General features: G+C 37.5%; 1 long non-coding RNA gene across 1 annotated transcript; it reads left to right on the top strand.

The window, feature by feature from the left end:
• Positions 1-431: 431 nt before the first annotated feature.
• On the top strand, positions 432-17,687 carry LOC125939509 (uncharacterized). The gene is made up of 4 exons (XR_007463072.1): positions 432-588; positions 14,084-14,210; positions 16,030-16,181; positions 17,162-17,687. It is a non-coding gene; the product is annotated as an uncharacterized LOC125939509 (long non-coding RNA).
• The last annotated feature ends 6,925 nt before the right edge of the window (positions 17,688-24,612 follow it).

The following is a 24,612-nucleotide window of genomic DNA, read 5'->3' as shown; positions in this document are numbered from 1 at the left end:
GTCAAATCAAATGCAGGGTGTTGAAACACTGATAAGTCACAGGATAACTATGAAAAACACCCTCGACATTTAGAATTTCTTTTTTTAAGTTTAAAAAAATGTTTATTTGTTTTTGAAAGAGAGAGCAGGGGAGGGGCAGAGACAGGGGGACAGAGAATCTGAAGATGGTTCTGTGCTGACAACAGAAAGCCTGATGTGGGGCTCAAACTCATGACCCATGAGATCGTGACCTGAGCCAAAGTCCGAAGCTTAACCAGCTGAGCCCCCCAGGCACCAGACACTTGGAATTTCTGCTCCGTGGACCCGGATTCTGGTCTAGGCTCCACCGTAAACTAACTCTGTGGCCATGGGCCATTCATTTCACTTTTCTAAACACGGATTTCCTGACACGTAAAAAGGGACTAAAAATATTTTCCCTTCCCATTGCGCAGAATTAACAGCATCTACTAAGAAAATGCATCGTGCAATTGCCATCATTCTACTTCATTTAAGGAAGATTTGCACGGAACCTTGCCTGGGAGAATAGACAACTGTGAGGCTCATGAGGTTCAGAATATGACTGGGCTTCCAGAGGTCCTGGCTTACCAGGTGACTTACTTGGGCAACTTACTCAATCTGCTTAATTCTAAGTTTGTTCATCCGCAAAATGGGTAGAACTGTATTAACCTTAGGTTCTTCTGTGGCGAGATCATGCGAAACATCTCACAAATAAGTATTAGCTTTGGTGCTTCCGAGCCGGTTTCTGTGAAGATACATGATTTCTTGCAATACAAAGCAGGCAGTAGAACCCCAAGCACTTCTAGAAGCCTGAAATGTGTCTCTACATAGAGGAGACCCAACGAAGTGGTGTGGGTGGGGGTGGGGGCGAATCCAAACTGTTTTGGAAGCCAAGGAGTGACCACCTCCATAGACTCCATGTGGTAGTAGTTTGGGTTCCTTGACTTCTTCTCTATTTGATAATTGCCTATATATCCAATGGTACCAAATATTCAGTTTGCAGTGTGTTTGACTGTGAAGAGAATTTGACATGAAATAGTCACCGAAATGGAGACAGGAGAGTGTTAGTGATTATAGAGCTTCACTGGCTAGATTGAAGCAGATGGAGAGAGACCCAGGGTCTGATTTTCAGAGATTTAGAGTGATTAGGAGAAACATAAAGTAACAGGTGGATTTTCAGCCACATGATATTCAAAAGTTGTCACTGTGGTAGAGATTGATAACTGCAGTTGGAAACCCTAATAAAACTCAACCACAGTTACCTGGTTTCGCCTGTTTCTTGCCTTCAAGCACAAAAGCCTCACGTTTTTCATGGGCAAGAAATGATTGCAGATATTCACACATTTCAGAGTAAGGTTAATTATATATTTTTAATGTTATTTTTTATTGAGAGACAGAGAGACACAGAGCGTGAGCAGAGGAGGGGTAGAGAGAGCGGGAGACATAGAATTTGAAGTAGGCTCCAGGCTCTGAGCTGTCAGCACGGAGCCCCACGCGGGGCTCAAACCCACAAACTGCGAGATCATGACCTGAGCTGAAGTCGGTCGCTTAACTGACTGAGCCACCCAGGCACCCCAGAGTAAGGTTAATTTTAAAATCAAGGAGAGGAGAAGCAAAATATGAAGACTTGTTGCTCCACTGAAATTTTTATGAATATAACTTGTTTTGTAGCTTTTTAAATTTTTTTTCTTCCAGTTCTTCATTAAACAAGATTTAAAATATTTTGTGTATTATTTGTTAAACCTTGGATCTTTTAAATTTTTTTTTCAACGTTTTTTATTTATTTTTGAGACAGAGAGAGACAGAGCATGAACGGGGGATGGGCAGAGAGAGAGGGAGACACAGAATCGGAAACAGGCTCCAGGCTCCGAGCCATCAGCCCAGAGCCTGACACGGGGCTCGAACTCACGGACCGTGAGATCGTGACCTGGCTGAAGTCGGACGCTTAACCGACTGCGCCACCCAGGCGCCCCAAACCTTGGATCTTTTATCACTTACTTTTTATGATCTGGGACTGGAAAGGAGAAAGACATAGTTAAAGGGGGAAATAATTCATTTTTTACCTCTCTGGATTGAGAACTGTTATGAATGCATACCTATATTGACATTTATTAATCAACATTGGCAAATTTTTATAGAGGTAATTTCACTATTTGCCTTCTTGAGTAGTAACTATTATTGATATATTCCCTAAGATGGGCATAAAAATGAGAGCAGACTCAACCTGACAAAAAAAATAATTAGGGGGGGTGGAAATCAGCATAAAACCTTATAAATTGTAAAAAGATTACTAGTAATCAAAATGTCTGACTTTCTCTTTAGGCAAATATTATTGAAATTCATGCATATGCAAATAAAGATGCTTCTTCATGACAGAGATTAAAGACATACAGTGCAGTCATTAGTATTCTTTGTATACATTCAAATACAGCAAGATTGATATGCAAGCAAAATGAATTACAATCAGGAATAACACTCTATTATTATCATATCACTCAAAACCCATACCCAAGTACCAAATAGGCAATATAGCATTCAGGGCAATGTGGAATGTGGTAAGGCATTCACAAGGGACACGGATATTTCACTTCTAGTAAGATGATTTTTATTACTCATGATTTAAAATCTATAGGCAACAAACAAAATAAAACACAATGGAAATTATAAGTATTTCTAATTATATTGTATAATTATTTACAAAACAAAAACAGTCTTGCATATATTGCAGACCTTGGGCAAGGCTGATCTTTTTAGGTCTTAGATCCTGAAAATCCATGCTCAACTCTTTACAGAAATTTTCGTTTCAGGAGAAAATTGTAAGTGGTTCCGTCTAGTGTTTTACAAGGAAAAAAACATCCCTACAAAATCCAAATTAGATATTGAATTTGGAAGCTGTTTGGGGGAACCTACTCTTTCATTAGGGAAATGATGTTTAAAAAAATGTTACACATGTCTACTAAGAAGGATCATTTGCCCCAAAGATTAACATAAAATATAGCTTATAAAAGATGAACATAAAATGCCTTTGAACATTGAGCCACAATATCAATTAGGATAATAATAATTTATAAGTATGAATTAATAAAGTGTCTTGTTCCCATACTGTTTACTTAAAATTATTACTTGGAAAGAAAAAATATGGTATTTCTGAAGTCCACTTCCTTTAGAAAGGCATATTGTGGAAAGTAGATTCGTTTAGTTCAGATCCATTGCCAAAGAATTTAAAATGTCCAAGCTTCGTCATAACCTAATCTAAAGGACTTGAGTTATTGCACCTACTTTTAGGTAGTTGATAGATCCATGCCGACCTGAACAATCCCTACTGTACCTCTGACTTGAGATTTGGAAATGTTGGAAGTGCCACGTGAAAAGATGGAAGCACATTTAAGAATTATGTTCTTCATCTTCAATCCTCTCCTAGGGTTATCAAAAAGAGAGAAGGAAAAAAGTAACATCCCAAATAAGTAAATAAGTAATACATGAGCTTAGAAGACAGGTAATAAAGACAGGAAGAAGGGAGAACATAGAAGTTTAAATAGAGTGAAATAAACATCTCAAATCAAACACGTTTGGCTGAGCACCTAGGTCGTTAAATCACGCACTGTCACTGAAACAATTTCATATTGGGGATTGTCCAGTCTGGTCAATAGGATTGATTATTGCCACTTTTATATTTATATCTATTCAAAAAGTCCATGTATTTCCTTTCCAAATATGAGAAATGATCAGTATTTAACTTCCTACTTGTATAATGATTATGGTGATGATGATGATGATGGTTGTATAGAGCTATATAATGTACATGAATTATCTTTTTGGTCTTCACAACAATACCAAAAGGGACCAGGGCAGATCTGAACATTAACCTTCTTTACCTGAGGAGATAAATGACCCACGAAGGCTACATGTCAAGGCCAATATGGCTGAGGTAAGTGACAGGGACCTAGGTAGTGAAGTTCCATACCCAGTACTCCATGGGAAATACCATATAACCACATTCTCACTGCCTCATGCTGAAACAGACACTTCCTCAGTCTTAACATTTGTGTAAAAATAGACAAATTGCTCTTTAGAATGCTGAATATGTGCTAGCATTTTCTATATTATGTTTCAGTTTTTAATTATCAAAACTGGAGTTAGTTTGCACTTATAAGGCAAGATTCTATTTTTATGTAGACCAATAGTAAATCATTGTTGTGTTTTGTTTTGTTTCATTTAGCACAATAGTGTTGTTTACATTTCACTCTAAAAGCAGAAACTATCAGTCACCTCCTTAATGTCAGATCTGAAATCAGGTTATAAATCTTTACTAAAAGATAAGCCTCATTTTCTTTTTTTCTGGTCAACAATGTCACTCATTGTCCAGCTAATTTACTTTAATTTTGCTTTATGTAATTTAACTTAATTTAATTTTTCCCAGCATTATTAAGTATGATTAACAAATAAAATTGTATATATTTAAAGTTTACAATGTGATGATTTGATATATGTATACATTGTGAACTGATTATCACAGCCAAGTTAATTTAAAAAAATTAAAAAAATTAAAAGTAGTTATCACTTTTTTGTTATGAGAATACTTAATATTCACTCTTTTTAGCAAATTTTCAGTATACAATACAATATTATTAACATGGCACAATCCTTTACATTAGATTACCAGAACGTATTCCATCAGCAGATAGAGTTTTGTCCACAGTCCAAGAGCTCCAGCATGCCCTTCCTAATGAGCTACCCTCAGGATTTTAGATTGTTTAGACAGCCGCACTATTGTGTGGGTACACCCTTCTCCAGATACTTTGACTATTGACTACTAACCCTCATAGTGCACCTTCTGGATATCGCCCTCCTCCGACAAGAGCTACCTAGAAGGCTACAGCACAGCAGGAATGAGCTTCATGCCCACCAACGACCCTTGCAGATTCTTGTGATTATAATGGGTCCGTACAAATTATCCAGAATAATCTCCCTATTTTAAGTTGAATTATATAAAGTCATCAATATGAGTTCTGGTCCCAGATGGGATGTAAGAGTCTCCTGAATTCACATTCTCCAATGGACGAATATATATACCGAATATATAGCTACACATGTAGTAATTCCCTCTGCTAGAAATCCAAAAACTAGCTGAGTTACTCTTACAGATAAGACAAATGAGAAATATCTACTTTAAAAAATGGTGCTCAATGCGGAGTGAAGATACAGAAGCACCCATCTCTCAGTTTTTCCTCATAAGGTGTCTACTTGAATACTTTATGCTTCCCAAGTATCTGACTTACATTCGGCACGCATCTAGATGCAAATTGAGATTCTCCCTTTTGGGACATTGCAAGGTCAAGGCACACCCTCATATGCTGGAAGTCACTAAAAACAAAGAAGGCAGCTTGGACAATCATAAAGGTTTAAGAGAAAACCAAGAAGTTGGGATGAACTCAGTGTTAAGCTTCATCTCCTATATGAACCACTCTGTCAAGACTGGAAGAGATAGCTGTGCAGAAGGCAAAGAAAAGCCAAGAAACAGAGGAATATGTTTCAAACAAAAGAACAAGATAAAACTCCAGAAATTGGTCTTAATAGAAAGGAGATAAGTGATTAACTTGATAAATAATTCAAACTAATAGTTATAAAGATGTTCGCTGAGGTCACCAACACATGAATAAGGAATAATTTCAACAGAGACAGAAAATACTTTTAAAAATGTTTTTTTAAAGAGTAATCACAGAGTTGAAGAATATAGTACCTTTACTGAAAAATTCAATGAAAGTGTTCAACAATAGACTAGGTCAAGCAGAAGAAAGAATCAGCAAACTCAAAGACAGGGCAATGACATTCATCCAGAGGATCCAAAAGCAAAAAAGAATGAAAATGAGTGAAAGTAACTTAAGGCATTTTATGGGACACCATTAAGTGGACCAATATTCACATTATATGGATCACAGATGAGAAGGGAGAGAGAAAGTGGTAAAAATATTATTCAGAGAAATATTGGCTGAAAACTTATCTAGCCTGGGAAAAGAAACAGATGTCCAAATCCAGGAAGCATAGAAAGTTCAAAATGAGAAGAACCAAAGAGACCCACACTGAGACACATTATACTTAAACTGTCAAAACTTAAAAACAGAGAGAAAGCCTGAAAAGCCACAAGAGAAAAACAACTTGTTAGGTACAAAGGAAGCCCCATAAGAAAATCAGCAGATTTTTCCACAGAAACCCTGCAGGCCAGAAGGAAGTGACACAATATATTCAAAGGACAGAAAGGAAAAGACAACAGTGACAAAAACAATCAAGAATATTCTAGCCAGCAAAGCTGTCCTTCAAAATTGAAGAAAAGATAAAGAGTTTTCCAAACAAGAAGCTAAAGGGCTTCATTACCACCAGAAGAGCCTTACAAAAAATGTTACATGGATTTCTTCAAGCTGAAATGAAAGCATATATCTCACTCATAAAGGTAAATGTATACTTTTAAATTAAGAATATTCTTAAAGGAGTAAGTAAATTACTTATAAATGTACTATGAAGGTTAAAATAAAAAAATACTAAAAATAACTAAGCTACAACAATTTCTCAACAGAAAGAAGAGATTAAAAGATGTAAATGGTGACATCCAAGGCATAAAATATGGGAAAGAGGGTAAAAATGTAGAGCTTTCAATGCATTCTTTCAAAATTGTTCATTATCAGCTTAAAATAGACTGTTACAAAAATAAAAATAAAATAGACTGTTGTAAATAAAAGATGACTTGGGGTGCCTGGATGGCTCAGTCGGTTGAGCAACCAACTTTGGCTCAGGTCATGATCTCACAATTTGTGAGTTCGAGCCCCACGTCAGGCTCTGTGCTGACAGCTCAGCGTCTGAAGCCTGGTTCTGATTCTGTGTCTCCTTCTCTCCCTGCCTCTCTCCCACTCATGGTCTGTCTCTCTCTGTCTCAGAAATACATAAACATAAAAAAAAATAAAATAAAAAATAAATAAATAAAAGATGACTTATATAAACCTCATAGTAACCATAATTAAAAAACCTATATTAAATACCAAAAGATAAAAAGAAGGAAATCAAATCATACCACTACAGAAAATCATCAAATCAAAAAGGAGGAGAGCAAGCAAGCAAGAAACAAAAGAATCACAGAACAACTGGAAAACAATTAACAAAATAGCAATAGTATGTCCATACCTATCAATAATTACTTTAAATGGAAATAGACTAAATTCTCCAATCAAAAGATACAAAGGGTTTAATAGGCTAAAAGAAAGAAAAATCATATGTTGCCTACAAGAAACTCATTCAGCTTTAAGGATACACACATTGAAAGTGAATGGATAGAAAGGCATATACCGTGTAAATGGAAACTGGAAGAAAAGAGGGGTAGATATTTATTCTTACATCAGACAAAACAGACTTTAAGACAAAGACTGTAATAAGAGACAAGAATGGTCATTATACAGTGATAAAAGTGTCAATTCACAGGAGGCTATAATATTTGTAAATATTTATGAACCTAACAGAGAGGCACCTCAATATATGAGGCAAATAGAGGGAGACTTGAAGGGGAAAATAGACAATAATACAATGATAGCAGGGACTTTAATACCCCTCTTTCAACAATAAAAAAAAAAATCATCGAGACAGAAAATCAATGAGGGAACATTGGATTTAAAACATACTTAGACCAGATAGATTTAACAGACATTTACAGAACTTTCCATCCAAGGTACACACGGGATATTGTCCAGAATAGATCTTTTGTAGACCACAAAACCAGTCAATAAATTTAAGTAGACTGAAATAACATTAAGCATCTTTTCCAAACAAAATGGTATGAAACTAGAAACTAGTTACAAGAACAAAAATGGAATATGTCAGATACGTGAAGATGAAACAACACGCTCCTGAAAAACCAATAAGTCAATGAAGAAATAAAAACAAAAAATGAAATGAAGCCTGAGATACATGAAAATGGAAATGCACCATATCACACTAATGGGATGCAGCACAAGCAGCTTTAAGAGGGAAGATCCTAGCAATAAACACCTACATAAAAGAAAAGGAAAAGATCTCAAATAAATAGGAAATTGTAAACTTCAAGAAACTAGAAACAAACAAGCAAATTTATCACAAACTTAGTAGAATGAAAAAACTAACAAAGTTATTAAATAGTTCATAGCAGAAATAAATAAAATAGAGACTAAAAAATGGGGTGCCTGGGTGGCTCAGTCAGTTAAGCATCCGACTTCAGGTCAGGTCATGATCTCACAGTTTGTGAGTTCGAGCCTTGCGTGGGGCTCTGTTCTGACAGCTCAAAGCTTGGAGCTGCTTCAGATTCTGTGTCTCCCTCTCTCTGCCAATCCCCCACTTGTGCTTTGTCTGTCTGTCTGTCTCTCTCTCTCTCTCTCAAAAATTAATAAACATTAAAAAAATAGAGAGAGTAAAAAGATGATAGGAAAGACTATTAAAACAAAGGACTGGTTGTTTTTAATGTTTTTATTTATTTTTGAGAGAGAGAGAAGGAGGCTTCAAACTCTGAGCTGTCAGCATGGAGTCCAGCACAGATCTGGAAATCACGAGCTGTGAGATCATGACCTGAGCCACAGTCAGATGCTCAACCAACTGAGCCACCCAGGAACCCTGGACAGTTTTTTTTTTTAATTAATAAACAAACAAAGTGCCAGTTATACATGCCAAGAAAAAAAAAGAAGTCACTCAAGTAAATAAAATTAGAAATGAAAGGGAAGACATTATAATTGATACCAAAGGAAAACAAAACATCAAAGAGACTACTATAAACAATTATATGCCAACAAACTGGGCAACCTAGAAGAAATGGATAAATTCCTAGAAAAATACACCCTACCAAGACTGGATCATGAAGCAGTGGAAAACCTGAACACAGCAATAGGGAGAATGAATCAGTAATCAAAAACCTCCTAACAAAGAAAGACTTAGCACCAGGTGACTTCTTTTGTAAAATCTACCAAACATTTAAGGAAGAATTAATGCCAATCTTTCTCAAACTCTTCCAAAAAATAGAAGCCAGGGGAAACTTCCAAACTCACGTTAGGAGTCAGCATTACTCCAATGGCAAAGCCAGGTTTTTATTTGAAAGCTTTTTCTCTAAGACCAGAAATGAAACTCTACTCTCACTACTTTTACTCAACATAGTATTGGAAGTCTTAGCCAGAGTAATAAGGCAAGAAAAAGAAATAAAGGGCATCCAAATTAAAAAGGAAGTAAACTGTCAATATTAGCAGATAGCATGATATTATATATAGAAAACTCCAAAGACTCCACCAAAGTACTGTTACAGGTGATAAACAAATTCAGTAAAGTTTCAGAAAAAAAAAATCAGTCTAAAACATCAATTGCATTTCTATACATCAATAACAAAAAAATTAAGAAAAGCAATCCCATTTACAATTGCACCAAAAATAACAAAATTTCTAAGAATAAATTTAATGAAGGAAATGAAAAAACTCTACTCTGAAACTATAGTACATTGATGAAAGATATTGAAGACACAAATATTATTGGAAGGATTAATGTTGTTATAATGTCCATACTACCCAAAGCAATCTACAAGTTCAACGCAACCCCCATCAAAAGTCCAATGGTATTTGTCACAGAAACAGAAAAAAACAATCCTAAAATATGTATGGAACCACAAAAGACTTCAATTAGGCAAAACGATCCTGAGGAAGAACCAGAAACCTGGAGTCATCATCACACTCCCTGATTTCAATCTATACTACAAACTGAGAGCAATCAAAACAGTATGGTATCAGCAGAAGAACGGACATATTGATTAATGGAACAGAATAGAGAGCCCAGATTTAAGCCCGTGTATATATGAGCAATTAGTTAACTAACACAAAAGAGCCAAGAATATACAATGGAGAAAGAAAAGTCTTCAAAAAATGGTATTAGGGAAACCTGATAATCACAGCAAAAGTATGAAACTGGACCTGTATCTTAAACCATCCACAAAAGTAAGCTCCAAGTGGATTAAAGACTTGAGCATAAGACCTGAAACCATAAAACTATTGGAAGAAAATATAGGGAGTAAGCTCTTGGACATGGGTCTTGGCAATGATTTTTTTGTATTTGACACCAAAAGCAAAGGCAATAAAAGAAAAACAAATGGGGCTACATCAAAATAAAAATCTTCTGCACAGCAAAGGAAATCATCAACAGACAAGGTCACAAAAAGGCGATATATAAGGGAAGGGTTAAAACGTTCACAAATCACATATCTACTAAGGGGTTAATATCTAAACCATGCAAATAATTCATACAACTCAACAGCAAGAAAACAAACAAGTTGAGAAAAAATGAGCCGTTGAACTGAATAGGTGTTTTTCCAAAGAAGACATGCAAATGGCCAACAGACTCCTGAACAGGTGCACCATATAACTCATTATCAGAGAAATGCAAATCAAAACCACAATGAAATATCTCACACCTGTTGAAACGACTGTCATCAAAAAGACAACAGAAAACGATTGTCGGCAATAATGTGGAGAAAAGGAAACCTTTGTCCCTGTTGGTGGGAATGTAAATTGGTGCAGCCAGTAAGGGAAACAGTATGAAGGTTCCTCAACAATTAAAAAAGAATGACCTTGGGGCGCCTGGGTGGCTCAGTTGGTTAAGCCACCGATTCTTGATTTTGGCTCAGGTCATGATCTCATCATGAGATTGAGTGCCATGTGGGAGTCTGAGCTGACAACGTGGAGCCTGCTTGGGATTCTCTCTCTCCCTTTCATTCTGCCCCTCACAGACACTCTCTCTCTCAAAACAAATAAACTTAAAAAAAAAAAGAATGACCGTATGATCTAGCAATCCTACTTCTGGGTGTATATCCAAAGATAATGAAAACAGGATATTGAAGAGGTATCTGTACCCCCATGTTTATTGTTATAGTATTCACATTAGCCAAGATATGGAAACAACCTAAGTGTCCTTCAATGGATGAATATATAAAAATGCATATATATACACAGTGGAATATTCTTCAGTCATGAGAAAGAAAGAAATCCTGCTACTCGCAACAGTACAGATGGAACTTAAGGTCATTATACTAAATGAAATAAGCCAGACAGATATAGAGAAATACTTCATGGTATCTCTTATATATAAAATATTTTTATTTTTTTATTTTTATTTTTTTTAATTTTGAGAGAGAGAGAGACAGCGTGAGTAGGGGAGAGAGGCAGAGGGAGAGAGAGAGAGAGAGAGAGAGAGGATCTTAAGCAAGCTCAAAGTTCAGCACAGGCCTGACACAGGGCTCTATCCCATGACCAGGATCATCACCTGAGCCCAAATAGAGTCGGACACTCAACCAACTGAGCCGCCCAGGCAACCCTAAAATATTTTTTAAAGCAAAGCAAAGCAAAGTCAAACTCATTGAAACGGAGAGTAGAAAGGGGCTTTCCAGGAACTGCGGGGAGGAGGGGCTGAGGGGGGATGGAGATTGGAAAAGATTGGTAACAGGTACAAATTTTCAGCTATAATATGAACAAGGTCTGGGTATCTAATGGAAAAATGGTAACTGTAGTTGATAACACTGTATTGTATAACTGAAATTTGCTAAGGAAGTAGATCTTAAATATTATCACAAAAAAAGACATATATGTGAGGTCATGAATGTGTTAGTTAACTGGGTGGAGGGGAATTCTTTTACAATCTATATGTATTTCATATCACCATGATTGTCCACTTTAAGTATCTGACAACTTTATGTCATTTATATTTCATTAAGGCTGAAATTTAAAAAAAAACAAAAACAAAACTTAGTCACAATCCCATATATTAGATTTCCCTAAATGAAAGTTTATATTCTTTGACCAATATCCACACTTCTTCCCCACTCCCACCCGCTATCAACTAGCATTCTATTCCCTATTTGTGTGAGTTTACCCCTTTCTGGGGGGTTTCACGTTACACCATGCATTACTTGTCTTTTTCTCTGCTTTATTTCACTTAGCATAATGTTTCCCAGTGTCATCCCCCTTCTCGTGGATGGCAGGATTTCCTTTTATTTTAAGGCTGAATAATATTCCATTGTGTGTGTGAATGCCTGTGTACACACACACACACACACACACACACACACACATTCACCCAGCAACAGACACCTAGGTTGTGCCCATGGTGATGCACCACATTACATTCCCATGAACAGTACTCAAGATTTCCCTTTTCCCTACATCCTTCTCAACACTTGTTACCTCCTGTCTTTCGATAATAAAGCAAAAGACAGTAAATGTGGATTCAGAGCTTGTTTTACTCCATTTTCTTTGCTCTTCCATCGTGCAAACATAAGGGAGGTAGAACGTTACTTCTACCCTCTTAGGGTCTTCCGCTGGACCTGAGAATGACCTTGACATAAACCAGATTAACAGGTGAAAAGCACCCAGATTTCATTCATATTTTGGGTGACAAGGGAGCCCAGTAAGGAAATACAGACCCAAGGAAGTGCCAACCCTAAATGCTTTTTATACTAGATTGAACAAGGAGACGATGTTGCTGAGAAGTAACTGAAATATATGGGGAAACTAATGGAAGTGGAGCTTTTTGTTTTGTTTTGTTTCGTTTTGTTTTTAACAAGGTATGTTTGTACAGACTTCTCTTGGCTTTGGCTCCCCATTTCTGGTGATAAGAATGTTTCTTTCCTTCTAGTTAGATAGGGAGACTCATAAGACTCCTATCCACTGCTTTCAGGAAGAAAAGGGAAAGACCGTTCTTCTCCCATTTGCTATTTTTTTCCCGTGCCTTTAGCTCAAAATGCACCTTATGCCAAAGTGGCATATTTACGAGTGGCCTACTCTGTCACCTTCCACACACTGCACAACGAAGAGGTTTCAGTTTATCAATTAGAAGACGTACATGAATATCGGTAGAAGAGCAATGGACGTATTTCCGGTTAACTTATACAAAGATAAACGAAAGATTTAACTGTATATAACCTATATGTTAATAGTCTGCTTTTTCTGTCCCAATGAATCATTCACTCAGAATAAGAGGGAAAAAAAATAACCAAAGAAGCCTGAGGTAGACATTTCATCACAGGCAAGAGGGTGCTACAAAATCAGGAGAGTGCAATTATTCTAAGAAGGAAACAACAACAAACGAACAAACAAATAACCCCTGAAACTAGCTATATGTCTATAAAGTGAGTTTCTGTAATCTTTGAAAGCTATTTCATGTGATATCTGAGTACTTGAAATTATGATTTCAGAATCAGCCGCATGAATAAGCAGTGGATAAAATAGATGTTGAGAATTTTTTAAAAATTTTTTAAATGTGTATTTATTTTTGAGAGAGAGAGACAGAGTGCGAGATGGAGAGGGGCAGAAGGAGAGGGAGGCACAGAATTCGAAGCAGGCTCCAGGCTCTGAGCTATCAGCACGGAGCCCGATGCGGGGCTCAAACCCACGAACTGGGAGATCATGACCTGAGCTGAAGTCATGACCTGAGCTGAAGTCGGATGCTTAACCGACTGAGCCACCCGGATGCCCCAAGAATTTAGAGTTAGGTCTAATCTTTAGATTTGTCTTAAAATGACCAAATGGGTTCCTTGATAATGACATGTTCCTATCATTTATTTGATTGTGTTTTTTTGATTGTTCCAGGTCTTAATTAATTTTGGTGTTGAGTCTCTGTATTTATGAGAAAAGTATTAATTTTCTTTTTTTGATTTACTAAAACATCTACAACCTTTGATGAAACAGCAAATGGGTAGCTCATGTTTTAGTTGGGGGGGGAGGTACTGTTCTAATTCCAACATTTCCCACCTCTTAGGAAGACCTAACATACTTGAACACATTATATCATACAAAAACAAAGAAACAAGGGAAAAATAATAGAAAGAATTTAACAAGCTTTTTATGATATGTCTGAAACCTTTGCTTCTGCATTGGTAAGTAAGACATCCTAAGGGAGAAAAATCATAAAGCAAATGAAAAGCAAAGTCAAATGTTACATGCTTGATGTTAGACTCTAAATGTGGGCACATATAACACATTATAAAATCTGATCCCCCAAAAAACAGGTAATCCATAAAAATATTTAACCATTTCTATTTCTATTACAGGATTTCTGTGTTAAAAGATCCCTAAAATCTTGAAGGAGTTTTATGAATCTTACAGTAATAAATATAACTGAATTAAGACCTACGAATGATATTTCAGCAGCAGGAGAATTACTCTTGTGATTATCAGGTATATCACTTTTACAAGTATATTTTTATTTGGTTGTATTTCCTGGCCTTATCTTTAAAATTTATTGGTATAGATTATTATTTTTAACAGCTCTGCAAAGAGACAAATCAAATAGAGTTTTATGATTTGAAAATTATTTTGCTCCAGCAGCTTTATGTCTGTGAGAAAGTGAAATTTCTTACAGTGAAATCCAATGATGCAAATGGGTTGCTGACACCCTTGAATTAATGTAAGGAAAATCTATGTACACTCAAAATAATTTAAATGACCAATAGTTGTACTTTTTGTCGGACGTTAAAATGGGAATGATGATATACTCTCCATACTCCATTCTTTGGAGGTGGCTCTGTATTTTCTATAAATTACTTCAACGATGTAGGTAGCAATAATCTGCTCATACATTTTAGTTTGCATCGCCTTTCAAAAATTCTAACCACGTGTCAAATTCCCTCTCTTTCAACCAATTTTCTTTAATGACATTAACACATTCTGGAACATTCAACTCTAATTTAATTGGTTGATTAATAGAACCTTCGAAGGTTTTATTTCTGCTTACAAATTTATGGTTTGAATGAATACAGCATTGGTCTTCTATCCGTATGTACGGAAAATTAATTTCTAAGAGGGGTTGGTTCAAAGTAACTTTGTGCGTACAGCTAAGGGAATTGATAAAATGCCTTAGGTACATTATTTTCCATTATGTAACCTTGTCAAGTAGCAAGCACATATCCCCGAGCCATTCAAAATCACAATTGGTTTCTATTAAATTCTAGTAATTCACATTTTATTTATTGGGATTAATATTGATTATGTCTCCTCAAAGTAGCTTTTATATAAACTCACTGCCTTTTGTTGAAGTACAGGAAACAACAACCACATCGTTAATTCATAGAGGTCTTTGATTTGAAGCTATGGTAATAAACCTACCTATAAAACTCAGCTTATAACATTTCTAAGTACTCATATTTAGACTCCAGCTCATGAAATAAATCATTTAAGTTAAAGTGTCACTAAGTCACAGAGAAAATGAGGGGTTCAAGAATGGTAAGCAATAAATCTAAAACTATCTTAAAATCCTCTAGTGAAAATCAGGGCCAGTCTGAATGTTGACGATGACAGAAAGCTTCAGGAGGTAAGAATTTATTCAGGTATAGACTTACAAAAACTCAGAAGACCAAACATCGGAGAAAGCAGAAGAGAAAGGGGGCAGAAATAATGATCCAAAGGTAAAAGAGAAAAATGAACAAACCAACAAAAGTGAAGACTAGAAGGTACTTGGAAAAATAAATTAAAATAGATACAGTTTGCAATGGTTCGGCCTACAATCTAGAAATTGATAAAGACAAAGGAATTCTATAGAGAATGATAAAAGTAATGGAGGCAGAAGAGAATCCTGTTTTAAAAACAGACATACTCTTAGCAATCCAGAGGTTTAGCTTTATTTACAAGAACTGAGAGACTCAGGGGGAATATTTGGCCTCTCATGGTTTGGTGTGCCTCGGACAGGAAACTTGGCTCATGCGAATGATCTATGTGAAGTGAATACTTTGATGCCTAATTTATTAGTTTTTAATGAAGACTAGATCACAGATCCGGAACAAGTCAATAACCTTACTCTAGGTCTTATTTTCAATTACCTATTGCCAGCGAAGTGCAATTCATTTCCTCGTTAGCGGTAGCTCCTGAGTCACTATTGAAAAGCAAACATGTAAATCATTTTTCTCTCCTAAGTTTCCAAGGCCAGAGAAAATGGCAATGGTGGTACTGAAACTTCTTTGACGTGAATCCCGCACTGATTATTCATTGATTTTTTTTATAGTGTTCGCTACTTCCTAAAAATGTGAAGGAGGCAGCTTACCACGGAAGCTATAAATACAGACCAAATAAACAAGTATTTAAAGAGTAATAATAATAATTAATAATAATAACGCAAAACACAGTGGAGGGAAAGATCATTTCTAACACCTGAAGGTAAGAGTATGTAGCTTTAAGCACAAAACGTATCTTCGCGAATTTATGATACTAAACTTTGGAAACTACTGGCCCCCATTAAAGTCTTTTCCATTCCCCAAGGCTTCTCAGGTTCAGCTTCGCTGAGAGCTCTGTATCCTTTTCGGTATCTCCCTCTGTAACTGGATGTGTATCTAGAAACTATGTATCGGCCTCTCTGATTGCTTACCTTAAACTCCAAAGTCCAACCTCTTTTGGACCAGACTGATTCCTCTGTATGAAGGGGGTACACTTTTTCCTTTTGATGGGCTGATGAATTTCTGTCTTCAAAATTTGGGGGGCTAAAGTTCTTCTCCCTCTGATGCTTTTCCTACTCATCCTAGATATAATTAATGGCTTATATCTGTAACTCCAAATCAATCTTTTTCTCCATATCAATAGCTCCCACTATTGATACATCTTTTAAGAGTTCATGGAGCAGGGGTCATCTGGGTGGCTCAGTCGGTTGAGCGCCCAACTTCGGCTCAGGTCACGATCTCGTGGTCCATGGGTTCGAGCCGGGCGTCAGGCTCTGTGCTGACAGCTGGGAATCTGGAGCCTGCTTCAGATTCTGTGTCTCCCTCTCTCTCTCTCTGCACCTTCCCCACTCATGCTCTGTCTCTCTCTGTCTCAAAAAAAAAAAAAAAAAAAAAGAGAGAGAGAGTTCTTGGAGCTTATATTTTATTGCTGTGTTTGGTTGCTTATCTTCCCCAGAAATTTTAGGATATATGAATTATAAAGATTTTAATTGTTAACAAATATTTGAAATGAGTTGATAAGAATGTGTAAAAAGAGTCAGAACTGATAAATAAAATTCAAGTTTCTTGATGATTATCTACTTCAATTTTGCACATTTCCTTAAAGTCACTTGCTAGAGATGTACCCCACACCATTTATATTTTGACAAGCGATTTGCATTAACATTTAATAAATGACTAAATAAACACCTAAATAACTTGCAGTGCTATGATCACCATTGGTGTCCTTGCTGAATGGAAGATCAAACATCGAAATCTATTATTCTAAACTGGAAGTATCTAAGAGAAGAAGATGTAAATAAGGAAATAAAACAAGTAGAAGTAAATACAAACCCATAAAAGTATGCCAGGTACTGTAAACCATTTAAAAACATAAATACAATCGACATGAATTTGTTTATCTTGTAGAACCCCACATGGGTTAGTTTAATTGCACAACAAGAATGAAAGAACGTATCCTGAAAAAAAAAAAAGAAAAAAGAAAAAGGAAAAGCGAGAGCTGCCAAGAATGAAAACCAGTGATGTTTGCCTAAAAAAAAACTGTAAACCCCTCCTTCCCTATATTCAGCAGGATGCTTGGGTCACAGTCTCCAAGTCTTTTGTTCTTATGATGAGCGCTATGTTTCATTGGCCTGCAGGCCAGAAGACTATTTAGCAATGGAGACATTTTAAAGTACCAAATATTTGGGGGAACATCAGACCAAATGTTTATTTCAGATCAATAAATATACGTTGGAGACCAAGGATTGATTTTAATGTTCTGTGACCTATTAGTGTTGTGTAAAATCTGAACATCTAACTAGTTCTATAAACTCTAAACAAATAACTAGTTGTATAAAATCTGAATGTCTGACTTTCCAGGCTACAATAAGATTATATGATTTATACCCCTTGATTTCCTGCCCCCCCCCCCATTCCCCATTCCAGATTTCTGACTGGGCCCTATATTTGAATCTTATTAATTCCCTTCTTCATTGTTATCTCTAATTATAGAGCTGTCAATCTCAAAACCCACAAAAGAGGGAAATTTGAAAACATTCTGGATTTGTATTATACTATTGAATGCATTGTGGGTTTTTTCGTATAGCTGGAAGGAGACAGCTTTAAATGAACTTTTCACAGGGGAAAAAATAGGTGAGTGTTTAACAAGAAAAAAAGGGAATTGACAGACATATAATTAGTTTAGTGTCTGCACTTTGTTTCTTTCTTCCCTTTTGTCAGCTGCCTTCTCTCTTGACTCGCCAACATATCCCCCAAAAGTTATTTCATTCGTTCCCCTTTTATCACATGTACAAAGAGGCCTGAACAGGCATCTATTTGGGTTTTCTTCTTCAGGTGAAGCATTGAGAGTTGGCTGCAGGAACGCAGGGACTGAAATCTTCAGAAGCCAGGGGACTTGGCCCACAGCAAGAGTCATAGCCCCCACATTTATCTAGAGAAGAACGTCCCCGTAATTACTAGTTTTCAGCACAAAAACTATCCATGTGATGCAATCCAGAAGGATTCATTAAAAAAAAAAAATCAACGGAATACTTGTAATTAGAAAGGACACCAAAAACGTATGTGCGCTGAATGCCAGAAGTGAGTTTCACTCTGTATGCATATCAATATCCTTGTAATCCTCCTGCCATCAATAATAATCATAATTCAGGTGAGGGAAACAAAAAGAAGTCAGAGGTGTTATGCAAAAACTGTTTTTACAAAATGAAAGTGAAAAGACAGGAGAAAAATTCAGCCGGGGAATTACTCTCACTTTATGAATTGTAACCTCTCATCTCTGTGTATGGTAGCTGTCCCCATTACTTGAATCTACAGAGATGTCATTAAAATTCAATATGGCTTTAAAAATATGCACGTTTCTGACATTTGTAACACTGCCACTCGTCTCAGGGTGAGGCCCCAATGTATGTTTTGATATTTTATTGTCAAAACTGTGTTTACTCTCCACCCTAAATTTCTAAAAAAACAGAAAGCACAAAGCAAAACACAGACTTACTATATATTCAAACATCGGTGTTTGAAATTAAGGTATTTGTATATATTTTTTTATATATTAAATTACATTTTATATATTAAATTATTTTTACATAATAAAAGTACATAAAATTAATTCTATCCAACGCTAAGGTATGTCTTCTTTGTAACTGAATTATATTATCACAGCTATTAGAAACTATATTTTGGATCGCTGTATGAAAGAAGAATGAGTGACAGACCAGAGAATTGCTTTAGGAATATTACCATCTTTATTTAAAGAATTCTTACATGGCATTATCCTCTGACATTTCACATGCATCCTATGAATATGTATTGATAGAAGTTCAGATAAGATTACTTCCAGAAAATCCTGTCTCGTGGATTGCTGAATGAGTTTTAGTTACATATTGGCTGAAATTGGCCAAATGTTTCTTTATTAGTAGAATGTCTAAAACAGTATATCATGACACATTACTTAATTCAGTATAATGACTTCAACTGTGAAATTTCTGTCTAAAATCAGAAGGAGGTGAACTGATTCTTTCAGCATAAAAATTATAGTAATATCAGTTATTTTGAATACAGCTAGATTCAATTCTCAGAAGCCAGGATTTGGCTTACTTAAGGAGAATACTTCCTTCTTGCGAGTCGTGGTCATTTATTTAATCCTATCCCACTTTTAAAGGTTGCTGAATTCCCTTCTTATACTCTAATTATTTTTAAAGTATGCAAAATGGAGTTAAAAATTAAGGGTTTGCTTGATTCTTGCAACTTTAATACCACGACACGTTTCTTTTATGAGGTGGAAAGTGACACATTGCGATATATGACAGGTGGTTTTCATTCCAAAAGGAACCAGAACGAATGTCAGATTTATCTAAGGGGAAAAATACCATTGGTACTTCATATAAATCTCTTCTTCTATCCCCCAAATACAAATTAGCTTAATGTATGGTAGCAACTAACAATGACAATAAATGACTCATGACTGCTGGTCTAGTGATAATGTTGAAGCATATTCTTTCCTCTCTGATGTATAGCTCAATCCATCAAACTATCAACAAATATATGTAATTAATAAAACTGTATTTCTCTCTCCCAGCTTCAAAATTCCAAATCTTAATATATGATGGGCAAGATTCAACATTAGGTGCTCTGACAGTTGGTCCCAAAGTTCTTTTTGCCAGGCACGATGAAAAAAAACCAAAAAACCAAGAACTCATCTGGCAGATACATATGGTAATTATAGCCGGAGTAGTTTATACTATTGTTCAAGAGTATTCAGCCCTAGCTTCCTCTTCACTCTCACGGAAGAAAATATGTCCCTGCTCCTCGCCTTTGGGCTCAGCCACATTAATCGCTTTGTCCAGTGCAACATTAGTAGTCATGGTGCAAGCAGGGACCTGCGGTGTTTACGGTTGGTCTGCGTGCATTCTTGCCTCTTCCAATCACTGTTTGAACAACATCTCTGGCCAGCCCGTTTGCCCCAGGAAGACGAATAGCAAAGCAGCAGATGACCTTGCCAACCTCTAGACCAGCAGTTGGAAGCGGAGTTGCCCTGAGCCACGAACCTGTAGACCAGGCAGCTATTGGCCACTGCACAGGCAAGTTAGTGGACCCAGCCGAGGCCACGGATAATCCGCCCATGTGTGAGAAATAGGAACTTCTCATCACGTGCCATATTTCACTGCTACCCAGATGAAAGCCAGCATTCATGGGATCTCTTACTTGTGTCAGATACTGTTCTAACACCTTACATTTTATAGTTTTACATCAATTTGTTTAATCTCCACTACAGTTCTGTTGCAATCGGCATCCCCATTTTACTGCAAAGGAGACTGAGACACAGAGAGGTTAAGAATTTGTGCAGTGAGGCACAGCTAGTGAGCGGTGGTATTGGGATTCACATTCTTGCTGTGTGGTTCCAGAGCCATTCAACTGATGGACTCTCAGTAGGTATTTTCTACGTATTTGACTTAAGGCAGTGTGCAACATAGATAGACATAAATGATATGGTCACTACGAAAATAGAGACATCATTTTTTAAGTTTATTTATTTCTGAGAGAGAGACAGAGAGAGAACGCATGTGAATGGGAGAGGGGCAGACAGAAAGGGAGAGAGAGAGACCCAAGCAGACTGCACACTGTCGGCACAGAGCCCGCTGCGGGGCTCGATCTCACCAACCATGAGATCATGACCTGAACTGAAAGCAAGAGTTGGATACTTAACCGACTGAGTTACCCAGGCACCCCAACACCACTAAATTTTTTTTAATTGTTTTTAATGTTTTTAATTTATTTTTGAGACAGAGAGAGACAGAGCATGAGCAGGGGAGGGGCAGAGAGAGAGGGAGACACAGAATCCGATGCAGGCTCCAGGCTCTGAGCTGTCAGCACAGAGCCCGACTCGGGGCTCGAACTCACAGACCGTGAGATCATGACCTGAGCTGAAGTTGGATACTCAAACGACTGAGCCACCCAGGCTCCCCAGCACCACTAACTTTTTAATCAAACATCCCAGAACTGATCTCACCATGTGTTTTTAAGACCTGCTCCTCGGTCATCATTACTTTCACCGGAGTCACACATGTAGGGATTTGGGGGTCTTTTCAGAGCCCTCCATTTCTTTCATCCTCCAAATCCAAGTGGCTACCTAGTCCTCTCCATGGTTCCTCTGAAAGCGCCTCCAAGCCACACTTTCCGCTCGACCACTTTCATTGACCTTGATTTGTTCCCTTGTCTCTCACCCAGATAGTACAATGACTTCTTCAATGATCTTCCCACTACTTTTTCCTGTTTCTGTTTTTTAAGTGCGTAGGGCTTGCAAATATTACTTTCTGACTGGTGGTCTTCTCCAGTAAATCTGATCCTCAAAGGAAAAAAAATGTGTAAATGCATGTACACCCAAAATCATGCATGTAATTCAGAGGGTCTTTTGAACCTCCGCAGACTGTGCAGTGATCCCTCAGGGCACTGGATCCAGTCATTGCTCTGACCCCTCCCACCCGATAAGATCAGATATTTTTCAAAAATGGACATCTAATTATGTCCCTTCTCCAATTAAACGCTTCAGGGACAGCCTGTCTCCTGCAAGGTAAAAGTCAAATATATCAGTTTAGAATGATAAGGTTCATTATCATTCCACTTGAGTTCTTCATTTTGGCTTTTTTTTTTTTTAAGTTCCCCACATGTACCATGGCCTTCAGTCACATTTAAAGCTCTCCAAAAGTCCTCAGCTGGCTTCATCCATTCTGTTTATCAATTCTTCTCTGCTTCGAGCACATTCTTCCTCACTGTCTTCCGAGTGAACTCCTGACCCAGGGCTCCTGCCACTTTCTCTATTAGAACATTCACCTGCCTCTGGCATAATGGATTTATCATTTGTCAAAGTCAGAGCATCCCATGAACTCTCTGAAAACCCGAACCGTGTCACTCACATCAGTGATAGCCATTATCTAACTCCGTGGCCAGCTGTTAGCAAGTTCTTAAAGCAAGTTCCTATAAACGAAGTGGAGGAGAAAGAGAAAGAGAGGGGGTGGGGGGAGAAAAAAGAAGTTGGGGAAAGGAAGGAAAAAGGGAAAGGGGGAGGGGGGGAGGAAGGAAAAGAACTAACACGATTCTGTTGAACTGAAGACCTTACATAGGTATGGCTGTGAAGACAATTCTATTTATGAAAAGGAAGATAGGTAATATATATTGAGCATGTTTTGAGTGGATATCACATAGGAAACCATTCCCTGTCTACTGTCACCTAGTTCTTACAGCAGCTGTGTTTGTTAAAGCTTATAGGTGAATTCAGTGACGCACAGAGGACTGCCTCTGAGTAGATGGTTTGCATGCCATCTCTGGGTTGGGCAGGGATGGTGCTGGGATCCTGACCACTTTTTCCATCACACCGGTTAGTCTTCTTAACAAAAGTCAACGAAGGATTTAGCCGTTCCCTGATTCACATACAATTTTTCACATGGATCCCAGGAACTCAGAAATGCACACAAAAATGCATGCCTACTTTCCAAAGATGCTGATTTAAAAAAAAAAAAAATTATTGCCAAAGTTGGCTAACATACAGCGTATACAGTGTGTTCTTGGCTTCAGCGGTAGATTCCTGTGACTCATTGCTTCCCTACGACACCCCGTGCTCATCCCAACAAGTGTCCTCCTCAATGCCCATCACCCATTTTCTCCTCAAAGGTGCTGATTTTTAATTTTGCTAAGCCAAGTCAGCTCACTTAACATTAACCGGTCTTACTGCAAGGGTCTCGAACTTTCCTTATCGATGTACAGGTTTAGGTCCAAGGCTGGTACATTATTTCTTAACTTAGCCACCAGTTAATAGTTGCTTTTGGCTGAAACACAAAATCCAGTTCCAAGCAGTGCTAGTGTAAGATGTAAAGAAAGATAAGCCTGTCACTTTCCATTTCTTTCTCCATAAACATCAACATAAAGCAATCGAGTGTACTTGGTTCTACTTATTAATAGTACACGGAAAACAGAGACCCAAGCAAAACTTCACCCCTGCTGCCAAAATACAGGGTCGGAAGCACTCAGAATAAGCGGCGACAGCCAGAAGTAGCTTTAAGAACAGAGTGAACGGTGGCTTTTGTGATTTTACAGGCATGCAGAGAAGGAATGGCTACAGGCATCTTTCTCAGTGCAAACCGGATTCTACTTGTGAATGGGGTGGCCCAATGCACTATCTACTGTCCAGCTGCCTGGAGCCTCTTTCCCCTACCACCCAGCACCCAGGAGCCCCGCCCTGTGTCGTGGTCGTGGGTGGGGCTGCCAGGAGGGTGGCTGTGCTCCGCCCCTGGCAAAGATAACAGAAACTGACATCTTTTCAGAGCCCTGGCTTCTAAAGAGGGTGATTATGTCTGCAGCTGCTTTGGCTCTTCGCTGAAAAAAGTGTTTGTGTCTCAGATACCCGCTTCTAAATCATGTGGCGGTTTCCATCTAGGACCAAAGATGTGTTTGTCTTCAGACATTTCTCTGTTCATATCTTTCATGGTCTTCTAGGGGTTGTAGTCAAAACCGTTTAATTCCACTTTCTAACAGCTTAAATGCTTTTAAATACTTAATGATTTTTATCCAGTAGCTGCCAAATGCAGTCCTGAACTCTGAGCTTCTCCAGATCGTTAAAAACTAGCCCTCCCATTGCACCGTGTTTTTTTCTGAACAACAAGAAGAAAGAATTATTATAAACAGCATATATGATCCTGAGTGCTGTTGAGGTGGGGGGTGGGGTTAAACTTTTTTGAAGTGCTGGGTCTGTTTATTATAATGTGGATAAAGACATTGTTATGAACATTCTAGAAGTCTTAATGTTTGAAGTGAGATCTGCTCGGTTCCATATATCATCTCAGTGGTCAGACCTTTCTTGATTCATTTCAAGATGACTGCTTCCCCAACCTAAATCAGCCATATTTCTTTTGGTCGGTAGTAGGCAGAGCCTTAGAAAAGTTTAGAGTCTTAGGTTGTTAATAGTTTCATGAACCTGGATGGTGATCAAGTTTAATCCTATTTTCCTTGAAAGGAAATTTAGACACAGCCACTGCCAAAAATGTTCTCAAACTTTAATGTACTCGGAATTACCTGGAAGCCTTGCTAATAGGCAGGTTGCTGGACCCCCACCCCTAAAATGTTGGTTTCAGTAAGTCTGGATGGGATTGGAAAAAATCTGT

Source organism: Panthera uncia (genome assembly GCF_023721935.1).
Source record: "Panthera uncia isolate 11264 chromosome B2 unlocalized genomic scaffold, Puncia_PCG_1.0 HiC_scaffold_25, whole genome shotgun sequence".
Taxonomy (NCBI): Eukaryota; Metazoa; Chordata; class Mammalia; order Carnivora; family Felidae; genus Panthera; species Panthera uncia.
This window is presented reverse-complemented; position numbering and strand designations above follow the sequence as displayed.